At 36.7% G+C, this 24,835-nt stretch overlaps 1 protein-coding gene and 1 non-coding gene across 8 annotated transcripts in view; one reads left to right on the top strand and one right to left on the bottom strand.

Annotated features, from left to right (window-relative positions):
• The window catches only part of ADK (adenosine kinase), a 591,696-nt gene that overhangs the window by 333,478 nt on the left and 233,383 nt on the right, over positions 1–24,835 (top strand). The gene's annotated exons all lie outside the window — the stretch shown is intronic.
• Positions 8,293–8,399, bottom strand: LOC122446859. The gene has a single exon (XR_006271019.1). It is a non-coding gene; the product is annotated as a U6 spliceosomal RNA (small nuclear RNA).

The raw sequence follows: 24,835 nt of genomic DNA, 5'->3' as shown, positions 1-24,835 counted from the left end.
GTGTGCGTACTTGTATATATACGTGTGTGTTTGTGTGACTGTATACACATTTATGCCCTAGTTCTCTTGCCAAGTGGACAAAGGAGGAAAGTTGCTCAAGTAGTAATGACACAGCCAGCACCGTATCCCATTCTTTTAGCTCCCTAGGGCTACTGTAAGAAATTACCAGAAACTTAAAACAACAGAAATTTATTCTCTCACCAGTCAGGAGTCTAGAAGTTCAGAATCAATGTGCTGGCAGGGTTTGGTTAATTCCTGATCTTAGAGGGGTCAAGGGGGAATCTCTGCCATGCCTTTCTTGTAACTTCCAGTGGTTGCCTGTAATCCTTGAAGTTCCTTGCCCTGTGGCAACATAACTCTAGTCTCTGCCTCTGTTGTCGCATGCATTTTCTCTATGTCCAGATTTCTTTTTTCTTATAAGGACCCCAGTCATTGGCTTAGGTCTCACACGGTGTGGTCTCCTCTTGGTTACATCCGCAAAAACTCTATTTCCAAGTAAGCCTGCATTTACAAGTAATACCAGCAGTTAGGCCTTAAACATATCTTCTTGTGGGGCACAGTTCAACCCATGACACCACTTCAAAAAAAAAATCAGGACTCCCTGTTGAAATGGCAGATTCCAGGGCCAAGTATAACATCACAAAGGAAGCATTCAAAATAATGATGGATGATTTATCTTAACTATATAGGAAAGACCTAATCCAAAAGGTCTCCCATTGGCCAAATTTGGGACAATTTGAGCATCAAAATAATTAAATACCATAATGAATTATGAACCTTTCAGAAAAAAGAGTGTTGTGAGATTATGCCAATCGTCGGTAGGAGGGAGGAAGAAAAAGGAAGAAAACAAGAAAAAGAAGGCATCTTGCCTCCAGTAGAATGCTGCAGGTTGAATGGCAGATGTGGAAGGTGTCGTGGAGTTGGAAAAAAGCAAAACTGAAAACAAACCTGACATTGTTTTGCAGCTTCCAGGGTAAAAATTAGATCAAGTAAAAATCATCAGTAGAGGCAACAGGTTGATGAGGAGGAGGATATTTGCATGGTCTTACAGTGGCTCCCCAAAGAATGTTTATTAGTTGTAGGGTTGAAAAATAGCAGTAATGCATTGAAGATGTCAAGCCCTAGTGATGAAAATTATCACCAATGACAGTCAGATGGCCAATGTATGTCTACTGATGAGGTTCTCTGAGGAGGACACAATGTCGCCTATGCAATATTCTGTCTAGAGTGCATTATCTCAACTTAATAACCAGGAGACATTAGAAAATGCACACAAATAAAGAAAGTCAGTACTAACAAGTGCAAATAAATAAAGCAAATGAAATAAAAATGTTAACAGGGAACTGGAGTAAAAAGCATATGTATATGGGTATTCTTGTACAATTTTTATTTTTGGAACTTTTCTACATTTAAAATTATTTCCAGTTGAAAATTCATATAATTTCTATGACAAACCTACACAATATATTAAAAATCAGAGGTATTATTTTGCTAGCAAAGGTCAATCTAGTCAAAGCTATGGTTTTTCTAGTAGTTGTATATGGATGTGAGAGCTGGACCATAAAGAAAGCTGGGCGCCAGTGTACTGATACTTTCAAATTGTGATGCTGAAAAAGACTCTTGAGAGTCCCTTGGACTGCAAGGAGATCAAACCAGTCAATCCTAAAGGAAAACAACCCTGAATATTCATTGGAAGGATTGATGCTGGATCTAAAGCTCCAGTACTTTGGCTACCTGGTACGAAGAGCCAACTCTTTGGAAAAGACCCCGATGCTGGCAAAAGGAGATTGAGGGCAAAAGGAGAAAGGGTAGGTGAAGAATGAGATGGGTTTGATAGCATCACCAACTAATGGGACATAAATTTGATCGCATCACCAACTAAGGGGACATAAATTTGAGCAAACCCTGGGGGATAGTAGAGGACAGAGGAGCCTGACATGCTACAGTTCAAACAGTTGAACAAAACTTAGGAACATAACAACAACAAAATTCTTTAGTTACTGAGAAGAAATTGAGGAGAAAACCATCTTAAATTGGACTCAGATAGTGTACAGTCCCAACAGACAATTAGCCAATCTTTTTAGTGAATATTTTTCAAACTTTTTAATTAGGAAACTGTTTTTGTGTTAACTGTGAAATATCTTATTATACTGACTTTATGCTTCTTAAAGCATTAAATTATGATACCTAGAATCTCTTTGAGATTTAACATATCAGTTTAATCTGTAGTTATATATAGCTAATATATATTATATATATAGTTAATATATAATTAGTGTCTATATATTATAGATATATTATAATATATAATCAGTATCTGTGGCGAATTGGTTCAGGAACTACATCCCCCTCCAAGGACATCAAAATCCTTGGATGCTAAAATCCCTTATATAAAATGGTATGGAACAGTCAGTCCTGTCAAGGTATTTGTCATATCAAGGTATTAATATCAAGGTGTTTCTGCATCTACATTTACAGAAGGCTGACTGTATGGCTAATACATACTTACAACTTGTAGTAAAGTATCTCAATTCTTTCCATTAATTCCAATCAATTTTTGTATGCATAAAGGAGATCATTAGAGTTATTAGAAGAAACCTATAAACTTTTAAGACTAGTGGCCTTATTAATCATAATTCATATCTGTAATATTATAGAGATAGAGAAGGAGGAGATTAACAATATATCCGTCAGCTCTTTCAATCAAGATGGATATAATACGAATGGATTTTAAGCCAAGGAAGATTTCATGAGAAAGAAAGGAGGAGAAATTCTCTAATGCTGAGGAGAATTTTTGTGGTCATCCGTAATCAACTATACAAACTATACAAATATAAAAGGAAAGCTTTGACATGTGATATTCTCAAACTTGGATATTCAGAGGAGTGATTTTATCCGTGCACTGGAAGCAAATACATCTCTCAGGACCATTCGTTTGTTCAAGTGCTTATCGTGTGCTGGACAGTGTTTTAGGCACTTAGAACATAACTGTGAATAAGGATTGTATTTATAATAGACAATATAGCAGAAAATGTTCTCTGAAGAATTGTTAATAATGGATCACATGTGTGTAGTGACACATATGGTTCTAAGATCTTTATGTATATTAGTTAATTAACCTTGTGAGTATTGGCACTGTTATCACCTCCATTTAATGGTTGAAGAAACTGAAACATGGGGGTGTTACTTAACTTACTGCAGGTCTCACAGCTAGCATATGACCAACCTTGAATTTGAACACATTGTGTAGGCTCCTGTGTTCAACCCACTTTTTTTTTTTTTTTTTAATTTTTTTATTAGTTGGAGGCTAATTACTTCACAACATTTCAGTGGGTTTTGTCATACATTGATATGAATCAGCCATAGATTTACACTTATTCCCCATCCCGATCCCCCCTCCCATCTCCCTCTCCACCCGATTCCTCTGGGTCTTCCCAGTGTACCAGGCCCAAGCACTTGTCTCATGCATCCCACCTGGGCTGGTGATCTGTTTCACCATAGATAGTATACATGCTGTTCTTTTGAAACATCCCACCCTCACCTTCTCCCACAGAGTTCAAAAGTCTGTTCTGTATTTCTGTGTCTCTTTTTCTGTTTTGCATATAGGGTTATCGTTACCATCTTTCTAAATTCCATATATATGTGTTAGTATGCTGTAATGTTCTTTATCTTTCTGGCTTACTTCACTCTGTATAAGGGGCTCCAGTTTCATCCATCTCATTAGGACTGGTTCAAATGAATTCTTTTTGACGGCTGAGTAAAATTCCATGGTGTATATGTACCACAGCTTCCTTATCCATTCATCTGCTGATGTCAACCCACTTTTTAAAAAAAAAAAATAAAACTTTTGAGATCACTGGAAATTCATATGTCATTGTAACAAATAATATAAAGAGATCTCATATACCTTTACACAGTTCCCCCAAAACACTGTACTGCAATACCACAACCAACATACTGACAATAATATAATCCAGGTACCAAACAGATCCATCGCAAGAATCTCTCATTGTCTTAGTTTAGGCTACTATAGGAAAGTGCCACAGACTGGGTGGCTTAAACAATAGGATTTTATTTCTCACAGTTCTATAGGCTGGAAAGTCTAAGATCAGAGTGACAGTATAGCATGGTTCAGTTCTGATGAAGGTCTTTTTCTGACTTGCAGATGGCTACCTTCTTGCTGCAGCCTTACACGCTGGAGAGAAGGGACTGTCTCTCTTATCTGTTCTTACAAAGGCACTAATCCTTCTCATGAGGCTTCCATTCTCGTGACCTAATTACCTTGAGAAGCCTTACCTCAGAAACATTGCACTGAGAATCAGAGCTTCAGCATACAGAATTATAGGGGACATAGACATTTATTATACAGCACTTATGTTGTCTCTCTATAGCCATATCCACTTACCTTCTACCCCAACCCCTTCACATACCCCCTTAACCCTGGCAGCCACTAACCCTTCTCTGTAATTCTGACATTTCAAGAACGTATAAATCTAATCATACAGTATTTCACTTTTGAGATTAGCTTTTTTCACACAACATAATCCTGTAGAGAGTTATCTGGATTGTTGGCATATATCAATAGTTCATTCTCTTTTATTAATAAGTAGTTTGGTATGGAAGTGCCACAGTTTGTTTACTCATTGGAAGACGTCTAGGTTGTTTCTAGTTTGGTGCTATTATAAAAAAGTTTCTATAAACATTTGTTTATATTTGTATTTATTTTTCTTAGCTACTTCTAAGCTTTATCCATCCCTTCCTATCTCTCAGTACACTGAACAGACAATAACTTACTGGTGGGGTGACACTGAGAAGAGGCCTGAAGGAATTAAGAGGAAATGCCTTGTAGCTATTTGAAGAAAGCACATTTCTAGCAGAGGGGAGCAGTTAAGAGGCTTTGAGGTAGGAATATGCCTATAGTATTTACAGCACAGCAAAGGAGGCCATTGAGACACACCACAAAGAGAATGAAAGCAGATGAACTCTGAAAGGCAGCTATGAGTCAAATCTATAAGATATGTAAGGTTTTAAATTTTCCTAAGATGAGACAGGCAACTATTAAAGAGTTTGAGTAAAGGAATGGCATATTCTGTATTGTATTTGAAAACTCACTATAACTCCTAAGGAAAATAGATGGAACTTGAGCCAGGGAGAACAATAAGGAGGCTTTTACAATAATACTTGGCAAATACATGATGGTGGCTTGCACTAGTGGTGGAGCTGTTTAAGATGGGTCAGATTCTGGATATATTTTTGATAGATTGATTATTGGATATGAGAGAGAGAAGAGGAAAGGATGATTCAGTTTACCAAGTTCAGAATGATTTATAAAAACCATTAGATCACCTTACTTATTTATAGTAGTAAATAACATCACCCAAATATTTGTGTCTGACTAACTTGCACATTCCAACATCCTCTGGATCATCAAATAAGGAAGAGAGTTCCAGCAAAACATCTGTTCTGCTTTATTGACTATGCCAAAGCCTTTCACTGTGTGGATCACAATAAACTGTGGAAAATTCTGAAAGAGATGGGAATACCAGACCATCTGACCTGCCTCTTGAGAAATCTGTATGCGGGTCAGGAAGCAACAGTTGGAACCAGACATGGAACAACAGACTGGTTCCAAATAGGAAAAGGAGTACATCAAGGCTGTATATTGTCACCCTGCTTATTTAACTTATATGCAGAGTACATCCTGAGAAACGCTGGGCTGGATGAAGCACAAGCTGGAATCAAGATTGCCAGAGAAATATCAGTAACGTCAGATATGCAGATGACACCACCCTTATGGCAGAAATTGAAGAAGAACTAAAGAGTTTCTTGATGAAAGTGAAAGAGGAGAATGAAAAAGTTGCCTTAAAACTCAACATTCAGAAAACTAAGATCATGGCATCTGGCCCCATCACTTCATGGCAAATAGATGGGGAAACAATGGAAACAGTGTCAGACTATTTTTGGGGGCTCCGGTAGTTTGTGATAGACAGGGAGGCCTGGCGTGTTGCAGTCCATGGGGTTGCAAAGAGTCGGACATGACTGAGTGACTGAACTGAACCTGCATATTCTCTAGCCATAGATAAATTTGCATTGAGAACGCAATATTTTCTCTGTGATGACATAGAATCAGAAGAAAGAGACTTTCAGTCCTTAGTAGCATGTGAACATACCTTCATCTCTTCATTAGGACCTGAAAAATGTGAAGTCCATTGTCCATAGTTCCCTGAACTCCTGTTGAATAGGTAGTATTAACATTTGCCTTTCTCTCTCTTTTATGACCTGTCAGCACTAACACAACTCCTAACTTCAACATAACCTTTCTCTAGATTTGTTAACATATTGAAACAAGCTATATTGCTTCTCTCTTATTTTGTTGTTTTATGGTTTACTAAAAGGCGGTATGAATATTCCTTATTTACATGCTATTGAGTAATGTCTCACATTGTATCATTGTAATGGCAATAGTGATAAACTATAAACATGTTTTTCATTTGTATAAATTTAGTATTGCAATTAGTATTGCTGAAACTTTGTTTAGTGATATATCATTTATCCAGAATTGTCAAGGATAGTATTACATCTTAAAAAACAAAATACTGAGTAAGAACATCTTTAAATTTTTACTCTTTCAGATAAAGTTGTAGCTGTATAAATTCATGATCTTTTTTATCAGTTCTATGAATATAATTGTTTTCTCCATGTCTCAAGATTTCATATACAGTATCTATTGTTTTATGGGTTTGTTGTATGCTTTTAAGTGGCTCCAAAGAGCTATGTATTTTAAATCTAGTTCAGTCGCTGAGTCGTGTCCGACTCTTTGTGATCCCATGGACTGCAGCATGCCAGGCTTCCCTGTCCATCTCCAACTCCTGGAGCTTGCTCAAACTCATGTCCATTGTGTTGGTGATGCCATCCAACCATCTCATTCTCTGTCTTTCCCTTCTCCTCCCACCTTCAATCTTTCCCAGCATCAGGGTCTTTTCAAATGAGTCGATTCTTCACATCACATGGACAAAGTATTGGGAGTTTCAGCTTCAGCATCAGTCCTTCCAATGACTATTCAGGACTGATTTCCTTTAGGATTTACTGGTTGGATCTCCTTGCAGTCCAAGGGACTCTCAAGAGTCTTCTCCAACACCACAGTTCAGAAGCATCATTTCTTCAGTGCTCAGCGTTCTTTATAGTCCAACTCTCACATCCATACATGACTACTGGAGAAAGCCATAGTTTTGACCAGATGGACCTTTGTTGGTAAAGTAATGTTTCTGCTTTTTAATATGCTGTCTAGGTTAGTCATAACTTTTCTTCCAAGGAGCAAGTGTCTTTTAATTTCATGGCTGCAGTCACCACCTGCAGTGATCTTGGAGCCCAAAAAGATAAAGTCTGTTACTGTTTCCATTGTTTCCCCCATCTATTTGCCATGAAATGATGGGACTGGATGCCATGATCTTAGTTTTCTGAATGTTGAGTTTTAAGCCAACTTTTTCACTCTCCTTTTTCACTTTCATCAAGAGGCGTTTAGTTCTTCTTCACTTTCTGCCATAAGGGTGGTGTTATCTGCATAGCTGAGATTACTGATATTTCTCCCGGCAATCTTGATTCCATCTTGTGCTTCATCCAGCCCAGCATTTCTCATGATGTACTCTGCATATAAGATGAACAAGTACGGTGACAACATACAGCCTTGACGTACTCCTTTCCCTATTTGTTTTTCTTTTCCTTTTTTTTTAATTTTTATTAGTCGGAGGCTAATTACTTTACAGTATTGTAGTGGTTTTTGTCATACATTGACATGAATCAGCCATGGATTTACATGTATTTCCCATCCCGATCCCCCCTCCCACATCCCTCTCTACCGGATCCCTCTGGGGCTTCCCAGTGCACCAGCCCTGAGCACTTGTCTCATGCATCCAACCTGGGCTGGTGATCTGTTTCACCCTAGATGATATACATGTTTCGATGCTGTTCTCTCGAAACATCCCACCCTCGCCTTCTCCCAGAGTCCAAAAGTCTGTTCTGTACATCTGTATCTCTTTTTCTGTTTTGCATATAGGGTTATCGTTACCATCTTTCTAAATTCCATATATATGTGTTAGTATACTGTAATGGTCTTTATCTTTCTGGCTTACTTCACTCTGTATGATAGGCTCCCGTTTCATCCATCTCATTAGAACTGATTCAAATGAATTCTTTTTAATGGCAGAGTAATATTCCATGGTGTATATGTACCACAGCTTCCTTATCCATTCTTCTGCTGATGGGCATCTAGGTTGCTTCCATGTCCTGGCTATTAAAAATATGGAATACTTCACGAATTTGCATGTCATCCTTGCTCAGGGGCCATGCTAATCTTCTCTGTATTGTTCCAATTTTAGTATATGTACTGCCGAAGCAAGCACTCCTTTCCCTATTTGGAATCAATGTGTTATTCCATGTCCAGTTCTATTGCTTCTTGACTTCCATACAGATTTCTCAGGAGGCAGGTCAGGTGGTCTGGTATTCCCATCTCTTGAAGAATTTTCCTCTGTTGTGATCCACACAGTCAAAGGCTTTGGCATAATCAGTAAAGCAGAAGTAGATGTTTTTCTGGAACTGTCTTGCTTTTTCTGTGATCTAACGGATGTTTGCAATTTGATCTCTGGTTCCTCTGCCTTTTCTAAATACAGTTTGAACATCTGGAAGTTCATGGTTCACATACTGTTAAAGCCTGGCTTGGAGAATTTTGAGCATTACTGAGTGCAGTTGTGTGGTAGTTTGAACATTCTTTGGCATTGCCTTTCTTTGGGATTGGAAAGAAAACTGACCTTTTCCAGTCCTGTGGCCACTGCTGAGTTTTCCAGATTTGCTGGCATATTGAATGCAACACTTTCACAGCATCATCTTTCAGGATTTGAAATCGCTCAACTGGAATTCCATCACCTCCACTAGCTTTGTTCAGTAGTGATGCTTCCTAAGGCCCACTTGACTTCACATCCCAGGATGTCTGGCTCTAGTTGAGTGATCACCCCATCGTGGTTATCTGGGTCGTGAAGATCTTTTTTGCATAGTTCTGTGTATTTTTGCCACCTCTTCTTAGTATGTTCTGCTTTTGTATATAGATACTTTGTAATAACTTTACCACTTCTGGGGCTGGTAATGAATCATCGTTAACCAACCTCCTTTCAGGATTTCTAATTTTTTAGGGTAGGTATGAAAAATCTAATTAGGTAGGTAGAATTTTTAGAAAAGAGGGAATACATTGTAAATAATTTAGGTATTTGAGTACTCTGGGACCTTTTCAGCTCCATGATTCTCTTTGTTACTCTGCATTCCTGAAAGGCTTTACAAAGTGAGTCAGCAGTATCTCCATATGTCGTTTAATTTGAAGTCCTTTGGTTCAGTGGAAGCAAATACTGCCCATTATTAGCAACCTGACATATTCTGTTGATGAGAAAATGAGCAATTTGGATCATCCATAATTGTTTATACTGAAAACAGTGTATCAGAAATGTCATAGTCTCATTTCATTAAAAAATTTACATACACACAGATTTTAGAGTACTCATTCAAGATGAAAGTCTACTTCCATACTGTTTGTGTTTGGAAACATTCAGTAGCCAGTCTTGAACTTAAAAATTTAATTGAATGCTTAAAGAATTACAAGTGTTCCTTTTCTTAGCTCTAATGCTAACCAGAGTGCTTTTCTAAACTGCTGAGAATGGACTGAAGATTCTGCTGAGGGCTGTAGATACTTATCTGCCTAATTGAGCCATCATTTGTTGACATGAGGGGGAAAACCACGTGATCTGCTTTAATGCATTTCTCAGTAACAGCAAGAGGCTAGAATGTAGCTCATTCAGAAGTTAAACAGCGGTAGTATTATTAGACATGTGAAAATAGCATTGGTTATGGAGTGGTTTAAATAAAAGGTGAATAGTAATATAAAAGGATATAATCTTATAAAGTATAGGGAGTGATTTTTTAAAAATCACTTGTTAGTTATTCATTAACTGTTTACTGATTTTTACACTTGCTAGGTATATTAAGGTAATTGTTGACTTCTCAAAATTGATTGTTAGTATAAATTAGTGGTAAAATTTGAAATTGGTGCTTTATCATGCTGTGCTAAAGCAGTGAAATATTATTGAATATTTCTGAATAGATAGGAATGTAGTAGGATCAAAACTTTATTGACTACATTAACCTCACCTGGAGTAAGAGACATTAGTTGGCTTTGAGGGCTTCCCTTGTGGCAATAGCAGTTAGCATTGCTGAAACTTAGTTTAGTGATATATCACTTATCCAGAATTGTCAAGGACGATAGTGCATCTTAACCAACAAAATACTGAGTAAGACTGTCTTTAAATTTTTGCTCTTTCAGATAATGATGTAGTTATATAAATTGATGATCTTTCTGTATCAGTTCTGTAAATATAATTGTTTTCTCCATGTCTCAAGATTTCATATACAGTATCTTTATCTACATTAACCTGACCTGGAGTAAGAGACACTAGTTACAAGGACAGTAGTCAGCAGTGTTACTTTAGTCTAGGTCAAGGTAAAAGAACATAGGAACCTTAACTAAGATACCAGTAAAAAAGTAGGAGATTATATAAGAGCCTTTGGAAAAAACTGTGTGACAGACCAAAACAAGTTAGAATTACCCTCCTGGATGTCTTGAGAGACTTGTGACTCCATTAGCAATCCAGAGGGAAAAAGGCTTGTCTAGATACATAATAAGTTTGATTTAGGGCGTGTTGAATTAGGAAAGCCAATGCAATATGTGTAGGTAATCGAAATGAAGCTATGGTTCTTGGGAAGTGAGTTGGAGCTAAAGGTGAATATCTGTGAGTCAGCCATAATGGTGGATTTGGTAAAGCTTCTAGAGTATTGAGATTATTGAGAGAAAAAAATACACAATACCAAAAGCAGTACTTTGAAAAATGCTTCCTAAGTGGTGAATGAAGAATTAATAATCAACTGAGAAGAAGAGCCTGGCATGGTGCCGTCCGTGGAGTCGCAGAGCCAGACATGACTTAGTGACTGAGCAACAACGGCAGACAAGATACAGAAGAATGGCTTTAAAAAATGAGAACTCATCACAGGGAAAGCACTTACAGACTTTTATACCACTGGTGGCAGTTTAAAAAAAGTCACTAGAGCTAAGGGTAGTCTGGGAGACATTTGATCTCAGTCTGCAATGAATTAAATACAGCAATCAAGAGAAAGTATTTAGGAACTTTTTAGCAAGTTCACTGTTGCTAAATGTCAATTTAGTTCCTCATTGAATAGGGAATGGACAACTTCAAATGTTGGGAAACACCTGTGGTAGATTTCTGATGGTATAGTCTATAAACAAGTCTTGTACAGTAGTGCCATAAAAGAGTTCATATTGGAGTGACTTAAAAAATCCAACTTGTCTTTTACCACAGGGAGTTTGATATGCACTCCACCAGAGAGATAGTGATAGTAGACAGTTTACATAGAGTTAAAGAGTGTTGGATGACAATAAAAGTTTAAAGACATAATAGATCTGAGTTTGTATGTTATCTGAATAAGATATGATAGAAGTCTGATAATGGAAATGGAAGAATTATAACTAACAGATGGAATGAAATCAAAGGCATATAAATGAAAGCTTTATTGTTGGAGGAAATTTTACACTTATTTAGTATTTTGTGTGTTGTTTTCTTAGATATTTATTTTGGTCCTCACGGGAATCCAGTGAGTTAGGCAGAGTATAATTTCTATAATTCATTCCCTTTTACATGGAAGAAAATGGAGAAAAAAATTCAGATTCCTTGAGGCTTCCCTAGTGGCTCAGATGGTAAACAATGCCTGCAATGCAGGAGACCAGGTTTGATCCCTGGGTTGGGAAGATACTCTGAAACTGGGAATGTCTACCCACTCCAGTATTATAAATAAATGGTATAATGAATTTAGTTTATGAATAACTAGCTCTCCACCTGAAAGACAAAAATTCAGGTACCTTATCCATGATCACATGGTTAGAGAATAGAAATATTTTGATGCCTGTTTTATACTAATAATTGCTATCATGTTTGAAAATAAGAAAAGATATTTGAAAAAATAATGGCTGAAAACTTCCTAAATTTGTTGAAAAACATTAATCTACATGTCTTAGAATTTCACTGAATGTCAGGTGATATAAATGCAAAGATGAAGTGAAGTGAAGGTACGTAATAGTAAAAGTGTTGGAAAACAAGTACAGAAAAGAAATTGTGAAAAAAAGCAAAGGAAAAAATAGTCATCACATAAAAGGGAGCACCAATAAGATTTTAAGCTGACTTCTCATCAGAATAAATAGAGACCAGAATATAGATGGTAAAGAATCCACCTGCAATGTGGGAGACCTGGGTTTGATCCCTGGGTTTGAAAGATCCCCTGGAGGAGGGCATGGCAACCCACTCCAGTACCTACTAGCTCTCCTTTCTTCTCTGAAAGACATAAAATTATATAAAGTAATACATATAAAAATGCATCCTGGGTTTGTCACATACATATAGGCTTAATATGTAATAGTAATAGCATAAGAGAGAGGAGTAAATAGAGCTGTACAGAAGTAAAGTTCTATATCTTACTAGAATTAAGTTAATATGAATCTGAGGTAGATATAATTAAGATATATATTGTAAGTTTTAAGGCAACCAAGGAGAAAATCACAAAAATTACAGTTTAAAGTCATTAAAAGACCCATAAGCATAAAATCAGTTCATTTGAGGAAGGGTAGTTTTTTCAAAACATTGCAGCTGAAATAGGACATTCATAGGTCCAAAACTGAGCCTTATACAAAAATCCTCATACCTTATATAAAAATCAAGTCAAAATGGGTCACAGACTTTAATGTAAAAAGGAAATTATAAAACTTTCAGGGAAAAAAATGGGTGCAAATCTTATCAATGTAGGACTAAGCAAATTTCTGTTCTATATTGTACTAGAAGTACTAGTCAAATCAATTAAGCAGGAAAAATAATGGACAGCTGGAAGAGAAAGTAAAACTATCTGCTGTCGACTATTTGTGTCCCGTCAGAATTCATTTGTTGAACGCTAATAATTTAATCCTCAATGTATTTAGAGGTATGGTTTTTGAGAGCTGATTGGGCCGGGAGGACAGAGCCCTCGTAGGTGATATTAGTGCACTTAACAGAGGCACGAGAGGGACCCCTTGCCCTTTCTGCCGTGTGAGCACATAACGAAGAGATGCCCATCTGTGAAACAGGAAGCACGCCCTCATCAAACACTTGCTCTTGCTCTTCCCAAATTCCAGAAATTTAAGAAATAAATTTGTTTTTTTCCAAGCCACTCAGTCTTTGGTTTTTTTCTTATAGCAGTCTGAATTGACTAAAGACATTGTATTTGAAGATAGCGTGTGATTTCTCATGTAGAAAGTTTTAAGGCATCCACTAAGAGGGGGAGGGGGAAGAGGAAAAGGATATGATAAACATAAATTAGAAATTAATGAAATAGAAAATACAGACTTAAACCTAAAACCTAGCTGTTTTAAATGTAATCAAAGTAGATAATATTATCTGATAATGCTAATAAAGTGAAAAACAGGAAAGAGCCCATTAGCAATGAAAATGATGTTTAATCAGTAAAGAGAGGAAAAATTGGGGCCAGTATATTTAAAAGTTTGATACATTCTGAAATTTTCTCATTTATCTTGTAGATTATCTTCATAGTTAGCCATACTCATGGCTATAAATACCCTTCATAGAGGGTTGTGATTTCCAAATGAAGTTTTTTCATGTATGCCTCTTTTCTAATTTCCAAATGTAATACCCACTGCATGCATTGGAGAAGGAAATAGCAACCCTGTCCAGTGTTCTTGCCTGGAGAACCCCAGGGACAGGGGAGCCTGGTGGGCTGCCGTCTGTGGGGTCACACAGAGTCAGACACGACTGAAGTGACTTAGCAGCAGCAGTAGCAATACCCGCTAGTTAGTTGATATATGCCAACGGTAGTCTTGAAACACCGGTGATCTTGTTTCTCCCTTATGTCTAATACATTTCTGTACATGGCATCACTATAAGGTTTGGCTCAGTGCTCTCTGGGCAAATCCTAAAAGTCATCCTTCTTTATTCCCTTTCCTTCAAGAAGTATCTGTCTTTAAACTTTATCAGGAATGCATCTAATTTTCTTTTATCTGCAACTACCTTTCTATTTTAAAACTTTAGTATTTTTTTTACTGTAGGCCTACTGCATCAACTGATCTCCCCAGTTTTACCTTTTAACTCTTTCTAAACCATTCTCCACAGAATAATAGGAGTTATCTTTTTAAAATGCATATCAGTGTATGTCATTTACTGTTTAAGTTCCTTGCATAGTTGCCAGTTGCTTATAGAATAAAGTCTGAACTTTATGCGATGATATATAAGATCCTACATGTTTTATTGCTTTCTCTTACCGGTCATATCATCTTATTCCATTCTTCCCTCATTGACCATTTTTTAAACATCTAAATTCTTTTCTTCTTCAAGTCCCTCACTCTTATTCCTTCTTCCTAGAATACTCTTGGCCAGTGGTCCCCAACGTTTTTGGCACTAGGGACTGATTTTGTGGAAGACAAGTTTTCTTTGGATCAGAGGTTAGGTGGATGGTTTCAAGCATATTACACTTATTGTGCTCTTTATTTCTAATCTAATGCTGCCTCTGATCTGACGAAGGTACCAGTCTGCAGCCCAGAGATTGAGAGTCCCTGCTCTTGAGTCATGTTTTCTAAGAGCCGACTCATACATACTCTTCAGCTTTCAACTCAGATATCATTCTTTTAGCAAGACATTTTCTGGTCACCTGTGTAAAATTGCTTCTTCCTGCCTTTGTTATTATATACCTCTAACATACTCCCCATTCATTATATAATCATATTTGTTACCTTTTTTGAGTCATCTCAGTTGTTAATTATCTTTATTTCTCCTAAGATCCTAACTAGATGAGAAGGTAAACAAAGTTCTTGCCTGTCTTAATAACCACATTAATTCTGGCACCTAGCACAGTGCCTAGTATTTAATTTATATTCAGTATGCATTTGTAGAATATTATTTTTCTTTTTGTATACTGCCCAGTGCTCACCACATTGTTAACAACTAGAGGAGAGTGGAAAAGTTGGCTTAAATCTAAGCATTCAGAAAACTAAGATCATGGCATCTGATCCCATCACTTCATGGCAAATAGATGTGGAAACAGTGGCAGACTTTATGTTTTTGGGCTCTAGAATCACTGCAGATGGTGACTGCAGCCATGAAATTAAAAGACGCTTGCTCTTTGAAAGGAAAGTTATGACCAACCTAGACAGCACGTTAAAAAGCAGAGACATTACTTTGCCAACAAAGGTCCGTCTAGTCAAGGCTGTGGTTTTTCCAGTAGTCATGTGTGGATGTGAGAGTTGGACTGTAAAGAAAGCTGAGCGCCGAAGAATTGATGCTTTTGAAGTGTGGTGTTGGAGAAGACTTTTGAGAGTCACTTGGACTGCAAGGATATCCAACCAGTTCATCCTAAAGGAGGTTAGTCCTCAGTGTTCATTGGAAGGACTGATGCTGAAGCTGAAATTCCAATACTTTGTCCATGTGATGTGAAGAATTGACTCATTTGAACAGACCCTGATGCTGGGAAAGACTGAAGGTGGGAGGAGAAGGGGACGACAGAGGATGACATGTTTGGATGGCATCACCAACTCAATGAACATGAGTTTGGGTGAACTCCGGGAGTTGGTGATGGACAGGAAGGCCTGGCGTGCTGTAGTCCATGGGGTCACAAAGAGTCGGACACGACTGAAGGACTGAACTGAACTGATATATACACATATGAACAGATACTGTATCTCTTTTGAGTTTCTTTGTCTTATAGTGGGTCTGTTCCTTCCTTTCTCCCTTTTTTAGGTCATATAATCATTTATATTATTGATTTGTCTTCGGTTTCATGTGGGCATGTTCAAATGTGTGCCTATGGTCAGTGTTCTTTTCTCCCTAAGTATGTATCTTTCTAATAAAAACTCTCAACTTTCTATCGTGATCACCTTTTAAAGAACCCTTTTATATGTTCCACAGAATGCCTCTTGTTTTTTTCTTTTTGTTAGGTTAGAGTGCCCAATTAGGTGTCAGATAAATTTGCTGCTTTTGGAACACTTTCTGAACCAAAATTTTAATTCTAGAGCTTAGGGTCAGCATTTTCTAAGTGTGTTAAACTGTAATCCTTTATAAAATGTTATATGTAAAATAGTGAGTAATTTTGAATTTACTAAAAGCTGAGAAAGTTATTACTTTGGCTTTCCCCAAGATGACTTAAAGTTTATCAAAAAGGATTATGGAAAGAACAGATTTATAGCAGCTGTCTGATATATGCCCAGAATCCCCATGTTCAACTAAAACCGCCTTGCCCTAGGCTTTCTAGAGCATAATGCCCGTAGCAAGTAGCTTTCAACGGCTTTTTCAGGAAGCAATATTTTCCTTCAGTAAAAGGGTCACTGTACTGTTTTTCTTTTTCCTTCTCCTGTCTTATCTTTTGAGTTCAGGAAGTACTTTAAATTTACAGGCAGCTTTGAAGGCATGAAGCAAGTTCAGGCCTAGAAGTATTTCCTGTTACGGCATTAATCTAATTCCATGAAAGTAGAGCTGATTTTTCATCTGTAAAGTAGATAAAGTGCCTAGAGCAGCCGACCATTATTCTGGGTTATCATGATAAAGAGGCTTAGTTTTGACACGAAAGAGTTTATCAGCCTAACCAGTGGAAGATTTCATCCTTTTTGTTGAAAGATATATTAATGGATTATAATCTGTCTTGGCTTCCAAAAGAGAAGATTCTTCTTCATATTGAAATTTTTTACTTAATTCAGCAAATACAGTTTTCATGTTTATAAAATGTGTAATACACAGTAAATCAAGACAACATATTAAGGGCATCACATAAAATTAAATGTTAGAACATTTTTTTCTTAGTGTTCAAATTAATGTCCCAATTTGAAATAACCACAACTTCTCCAAACGAATCAATATGACTTAATTTTAGTATATAGACATGTATAATTTCCTATAACCATTTATGTTTGGTATTAGTAATTCATGTTATTAGGTCATATAAAGTCTTCTATCAACTTATATAAATACTTTTCTCATAACAGTGTATTCCGTTTAATAGTCAAATAGTTATTTGTTTACTTAGGTTATTATGGACTTTGAGTATATAAAGCAGGCAAATAATACGTAATTCAAAAAGTAAAAGTTCATCTTTTTCCCATTTCTGTCACCTATTTCCCCACTAGGCTAAGATGTTTAGATTAATCCTAGTACTTTGTTATAGGTTGAAGAATTTTTTTTTGTTTCAAAATTGATTCCACACTGGACATATTTACAATGTTTTCTTGAATAATAATAGCTTATTTTAATATATCTTACTACACGGTAGTACGTTACGTATTTACTCCCCTTGATACTTCTCTGTGTTAAATTCTGTTACCTCCTTGGAAAATGGGGCTTCCCTGGTGGCTCAGCGGTAAAGAATATGCAAGCAATGTGGGAGTCTGGGGTTTGATCCCTGGGTTGGGAAGATCCCCTGTAGAAGGGAAGGGCTACCCACTCCAATATCCTGGCCGGAGAATTCCATGGACTATACAGTCCCTGGGGCCACAAAGAGTCGGACACAACTGAGCAACTTTCACACTTCACTTGGAAAATACAGAACCTGAAGTTAAAAGAGGTTAAATAGTTTGCTCAAGATCACCCAACTAGTAAGTGATGGATTTGGGACTGGAACTCATGCCCTCATTATAGATTTATAGAAGTAAACAGTCATTTCCCAGTTCTGCCTTTTATACCTGACAGGAACAAAGATTCTACTTACCACTTATTTCATAGTTAATGAGAAAATTGCTAAAACTTTACCATAAAACTTTACTAATGAGATGATACCTAGTTTTATGTACATTTTGTTTAAAATAAGTGAACTATCTATTCATGCTCCTAAACCACAATAAAGACATTGCTTTGTTGTTGAAATGAATATTTTAAAATGTAGGTCATCTGAATGTGAAGAATTTCTGGCCCAATCAGAGATACACTGAGCATTAAACTTGTGATTAGGAAATTTGGAGTTTTGTTGTGGTCTCATTAATTCAAAGTACAGTTGTCTGTGATTATCATATTTCAAAAGGGATTTGAATACTATCCATTCTATCGTAGAGGATTTGGGGAAGTTAGTATGAGATTTCATGTTAAATTTATTAATTGAAACATTATTCATTGAGTCTGCCTACTGTGTGTATTCTGTTAAGTAATGTGACAGGTACAATGTAGAAAACATGGGTGCTATCTTTATTGGACTATCAGTCTTTTAGGAAGGATGAGATCTATTGCAATATAAATTGACAAATGCTTACTTAGTATATGTGAGGGTCTCCTTAGCTAATCTGTGAAAAGTAACAAGTTAAGTATAATTCCATCAACCTTATACTAATCTATAGCTCTGTAATCTCAAGGCCTTACATCTACTTTCTGAAGACACATACATATACATATACCCAAAGCAGAGGTTTTAATAAGAACGTGAAAAAATGTTCAGCTTCATTAAGGATCAGAGAAATGTAAATCAAAACCACAATGAGATTCATCTTCACACTCAGTAGCATTTCCATAATCAAAATAATAGATAATCAAGTGTTGACAAGGATGTGGAGAAAGTGGAACTTCATGAAATACTGCTGGAATGTGCCAGTTCCTTAAATGGCTAAACATAGAGTGACCATATGACTCAGCAATTCCAGTCCAGGCATATACACTGGAGAAATCAAAACTTTTATCTATGTAAAAATTTGAAATGCACGAACTTATGGACACCTTATCTTTGACAAAGGAGGCAAGGATATACAATGGAAAAAAGACAACCTCTTTAACAAGCGGTGCTGGGAAAGCTGATCAACCACTTGTAAAAGAATGAAACTAGAACACTTTCTAACACCATACACAAAAATAAACTCAAAATGGATTAAAGATCTAAATTTTCGTAAGACCAGAAACTATAAAACTCCTAGAGGAGAACATAGGCAAAACACTCTCCGACATTAACCACAGCAAGATACTCTATGACCCACCTCCCAGAATATTGGAAATAAAAGCAAAACTAAACAAGTGGGACCTAATGAAACTTAAAAGCTTTTGCACAACAAAGGAAACTATAAATAAGGTGAAAAGACAGCCCTCAGATTGGGAGAAAATAATAGCAAATGAAGAAACAGACAAAGGATTAATCTCAAAAATATACAAGCAACTCCTGCAGCTCAATTCCAGAAAAATAAATGACCCAATCAAAAAATGGGCCAAAGAACTAAACAGACATTTCTCCAAAGAAGACATACAGATGGCTAACAAACACATGAAGAGATGCTCAACATCACTCATTATCAGAGAAATGCAAATCAAAACCACAATGAGGTACCATTACACGCCAGTCAGGATGGCTGCTATCCAAAAGTCTACAAGCAATAAATGCTGGAGAGGGTGTGGAGAAAAGGGAACCCTCTTACACTGTTGGTGGGAATGCAAACTAGTACAGCCGCTATGGAGAACAGTGTGGAGATTTCTTAAAAAACTGGAAATAGAACTGCCATATGACCCAGCAATCCCACTTCTGGGCATACACACTGAGGAAACCAGATCTGAAAGAGACACGTGCACCCCAATGTTCATCGCAGCACTGTTTATAATAGCCAGGACATGGAAGCAACCTAGATGCCCATCAGCAGACGAATGGATAAGGAAGCTGTGGTACATATACACCATGGAATATTACTCAGCCATTAAAAAGAATTCATTTGAATCAGTTCTAATGAGGTGGATGAAACTGGAGCCCATTATACAGAGTGAAGTAAGCCAGAAAGATAAAGAACATTACAGCATACTAACACATATATATGGAATTTAGAAAGATGGTAACGACAACCCTATATGCAAAACAGAAAAAGAGACACAGAAGTACAGAACAGACTTTTGAACTCTGTGGGAGAAGGTGAGGGTGGGATGTTTCGAAAGAACAGCATGTATATTTATCTATGGTGAAACAGATCACCAGCCCAGGTGGGATGCATGAGACAAGTGCTCGGGCCTGGTGCACTGGGAAGACCCAGAGGAATCCGGTGGAGAGGGAGGTGGGGGGGGTGGAATCGGGATGGGGAATACGTGTAAATCTATGGCTGATCCATATCAATGTATGACAAAACCCACTGAAAAAATAAATAAATAAATAAAGGGGAAAAAAATTTGTACACAAATTTTCGTAGCAGCATTATTCATAATAGTCAAAAATTAGAAATAACTCAAATGTCCATAAACTGATAAATGTATTATAATCTCTGGATTTATACACTGGAGTGAAAGTGAAAGTTGCTCAGTTGTGTCTGTCTCTGTGTGACCCCATGGACTGTACAGTTCATGGAAGTCTCCAGGCCAGAATACTGGAGTGGGTAGCCATTGCCTTCTCCAGGGGATCTTCCCAACACAGTGATCGAACCCAGGTCTTCTACATTACAGGTGCATTCTTTATCAGCTGAGCCCCCAGGGAAGCCCAAGAACACTGAAGTGAGTAGTCTTTCCCTTCTCCAGGGGATCTTCTGACCCAAATCGAACTGGGGTCTCCTGCATTGCAGGTGGATTCTTTACCCAGCTGAGCTACCAAGGAATATTATTTAGCATTAAAGAGGATCAAATGTTGGCACATGCTACAACATGAGTAAACCTTAAAAATATTATTCTAAGTGAAAGAAGCAATTTACAAAGTGCCAGAAATGCCTAATCACACTTACATGAAAATTCCAGAATTTGATAGAGACAGAATTTAGATTGGTAGCTGCCTGGCAGGGTGTGGAGGGGAACTGTGGGGAGTGGGGAGATAATGATGGGTGATGGAGACTGACTACTGGGTACAGGTTTTCTTTTGGAGATTACAGAAGCATTCTATAATTGACTGTGGTGATGAGTGTACATCTCTGTTAATATACTAAAACCTTTAGATTGTGTACTTTAAATGTGTGCATTGTCTGGTCTGTGAGTTAGATCTCAATAAAGCTATGATTTATTTATTTATTTATTTATTTTTATTTTTTTTTTGGTCATCCATTTTATTTATTTATTTGTTTATTTTTTTGTCATACATTGATATGAATCAGCCATAGATTTACACGTATTCCCCATCCCGATCCCCCCTCCCACCTCCCTCTCCACCCGATTCCTCTGAAACAAAACATGATGTTCAGAATGTTTAGACTACTTAGACCTGTTGGCACACCTAAGAACAAAGTATCTAAAACATTAGTAGTTAGAAGTCTACTTGTTTGTAGTATTAAAGGCATAGAATTAGAGAAGGGCACGTTGGAATGTATAATGTAAAAGTATTATTGTTATTTTTTTATTATTTTCATAAAAACCATGGTAGTGTTAATTTACTTACTCTCTGTAGTCCCATTGGTTAAGTAGACTACAGTACTTAGAATGAGTCAAATATTAGTAATCCACTGATGAAGAATTCATATCAGAACTTTATAGAACATCTGTCACTTGCCTCTCCATTTCAGGCAAGTACAGGTGACCTAACTGTTAACATGATGATCTCTTTGGCACTTTGTCAGTCATTTGCCAGATTATCCAATGTGAGCAAATGATCAATATAGCCAAAGTGTATTTGTAATTTTGTTGCTTAGAGCTTAAAATGCATTTCACCACAGGAAGTATACCCCTGTGCAAAAGCTGGTTAATTCCCCACAATATTTTATAAACAATATAACTAATTTAAAGCATTATTTAGGTAGGCAGTGAAAGAGGAGGAAGAAAAGTCTCTCTCCTGAGGATAAATCCTGGCTCTGAGGTGTTGCACTTTTAGTGGGAAATATTTGTCTGTTTTGTGATGAACACATATTTGGGAGTTAAATAAACTCACAGGTCTTCTGTTTCATCCCAGTCATATAACTGATTTTGTTGTGTTGTTGTGTTAATCGCTCAGTCGTGTCTGATTCTTTGTGACCCCATGGACTGTATAGCCTGCCAGGCTTCTCTGTCTGTGGAATTCTCCAGGCAAGGATACTGGAGTAGGTAGCCATTGCTTTCTCCAGGGCATCTTCCCTACCCACGGATGAAACCTAGGTCTCTGGCATTGCAGGAAGATTGTTTACAGTCTGAGCCACAAGGGAATCCCCATTTAACCCATGTTTGTGTACTCAGTTGTGTCTGTCTCTTTGTGACCCCATGGACTGTAGCTTCTCCGACCCCAGTCTCCTGTGTCCATGGAATTTTCCAGGCAAGAATGTTGGAGTGGGTTGCCATTTCCTTCTCCGGGGAATCCTCCCAACTGAGGGATCAAACGCACATCCTCTTGAATCTTTCTTGCATTGGCAGGTGGATTCTTTACCACTAGTGCCACCTCGGAACTCTTAAAAGAAGCTATTCCTTTGAAATTCAGAATTAAGGGATTTACATCCTTTTTCTTCAGCAAGAAGAGAAAGAGGTGATGGTCATTAATCCTGATCCATTACTTTTCATGAAAAATACAACATTTTTCCTGTATTGGTTCATTTGTCTGACTGCTTTATTTCCCACCAGAAATCACAAACTCCATTTCGTGTGAGAGTATAATAATTTTCATAACTTCTGCTTATAAGGGCACATACACACAGAAGATTAAAGATATACATTAGAAAAGAAGTAATAAGACATTGAGAATAAATATCCTGGTAGAATTAGTTTCTTCAATGGCATAATTACTAATTTCGAAAAACAAAAGTAAACAGTGATGTAAATATGTTGTTCGGTATTTTTCTAAAGAATTAGTTCATTGCATGCACATTTAATTTTTACGTGCTTGCCCAAAAAAAGTTTTTTTCTCTCCCTATTATCACATGAAAATTATAGATGTAATACACAGCCTCTGTTGAAAAAACCTTCCATTAAAATCAGCTGCCCCTTTGAGTGATTAATATCTTAATGACAAGTGTGAATATCATTAATGTATCTACATTTAATTTCATTAACACCTCATGTTTCTTATTATTCGTTCCTCAGATGAAGAATTTTCCAGTTCATAGCTAAGTGGCAATTATATTTTTTAAAATTTAATAAAGAGCAAGATGCTGTTGGTAGTACTAATAATTCATATATAAGTTTAAACATGCTTTTATATTCATCCTTTTATGTATTTGTCCACTATTATTCCATATTTTAAGTGCTTTTGAGTGAACAGAAGTGGTTGAAATATAAAAGAAGCTACTTGGAATGTCTGTAATATCACATGCCCTAGTATGTTTACACCTGCTTGAAGGAAAGAGTAAATTATTTCCTGAGAACCCCACAGTTACATAGCTATTCCCACCTCTGATCTGCTCTGAGGCATTTAACCTCTCTTAACCTTGGTTTCCTTATTTAGAGGAAGTGGCTGTTGAGCTTTATACCTAAATCATAAAGTGAGTGCAAGTAATTGTTTACTGAGAATTCTAAGAAAGGGTAATGGAAAATGTCAAGTATAAATGAAAGAGTTATAACTGCTCTCCTCTCTCAAAGGAATTGCAGTTGAGTTGTTGAACTATCATTTTTAAAACTTCTACCTTTTTTAAAAAGAGTTGTTTAAGTAAAAATACATAAAAGATTTGCTTTGTTATCTCAGTGATTTTGAATTAATTGAAGCATACAGCATAAACATTTTATTATTATTATTACATTGAAATAGTAGATTAGCAAAACCCAGTGAGGAATTTGGGAATAAGTTTTGCCAGGTGAACCATAAAATGGATGGTACATACTTTGAAGGGCTTTAACTTTTTCTTTTTTCTTTTATACTGATTTAAGATTGATAATTTATCTCCTTACTCATTCTATTTACTTGAAATTGGGGAGGGGGGCACCCTGCCACTAATTGTGTAACCTTTTTGTAAGTTATTTTCTCAGAAATCCTTCCAACCTTCCCCCCTCCTTAATATGCTAATGTTCATTTTGAATTTGTAAGAGGGAGCTATGCAGCTCTTAAAATTCATTTGCCACTCAAGTTTTTTTTCCAAAGAGAGCTTGTTAACCTCTCCTCTGGAAGAGATTGTGAATGCTAAGATAGGTTGTATATGGAAGAATGGGTGGGAGGTTGTGGTAGAAAAATAGAGTATGGTAGAAAATATAAAAGTTGGAAGGACCTTATATTTCACGGTTAAAAGTATAAGCTCTATACTGTAAGCATTTGGGAACCATTAAATCTCTTTAGGAGAAATGTGGTATAAGACTAATTTGGAAGAATACTAGTGAGACATTAGATAATTGTCCCATTTGTTTTTCACCATTTATGCTAGTTGTTCCCAAATATGTAAAATAAATGAAATACGGAAGAAAAAGCTTCAACTTTTCTTCAGTTTCTTGTTGCTTTTAGAGCATGGAAATACGCTGAGATATTTTTAAACCTGTTTCATCAACTATTATTTTCTCTATTTTATATACTACAATGATTTTAAGCACACTTTTACCAAAAGTGTAAATGATTACTCTCAAAACACCTCATGTTCCTCATTTGTGTTGGGAAAGCTTTGGGGTTTTGTTTTTGGTTCCTTAATGCTTTAGTGAAAGCATTTCACATCATCTACCCTTCCAGTAATAATTTCTATCAGACATCTATTATTATGTTCATAATGAATATTAACTTATTAGCTATATTATTTGCTAACTTTATTTAAACATCCTTCTGTTTCCCTATTTGCCAGAAGATTGTAGGAGAAATTGGCTACAGACTACTCATTAATACTAGGATGCTGAATGAAGATGAACTTTAAGATTTGGCTAATATCCTACTACTGTGTCAATTTCCAGCCTTAGTTCCCTCATCTTTA

Source organism: Cervus canadensis, chromosome 8 (assembly GCF_019320065.1).
Source record: "Cervus canadensis isolate Bull #8, Minnesota chromosome 8, ASM1932006v1, whole genome shotgun sequence".
Taxonomy (NCBI): Eukaryota; Metazoa; Chordata; class Mammalia; order Artiodactyla; family Cervidae; genus Cervus; species Cervus canadensis.
Note: the sequence above shows the minus strand (reverse complement) of the source record. Positions and strands in the feature narration are given on the sequence as shown.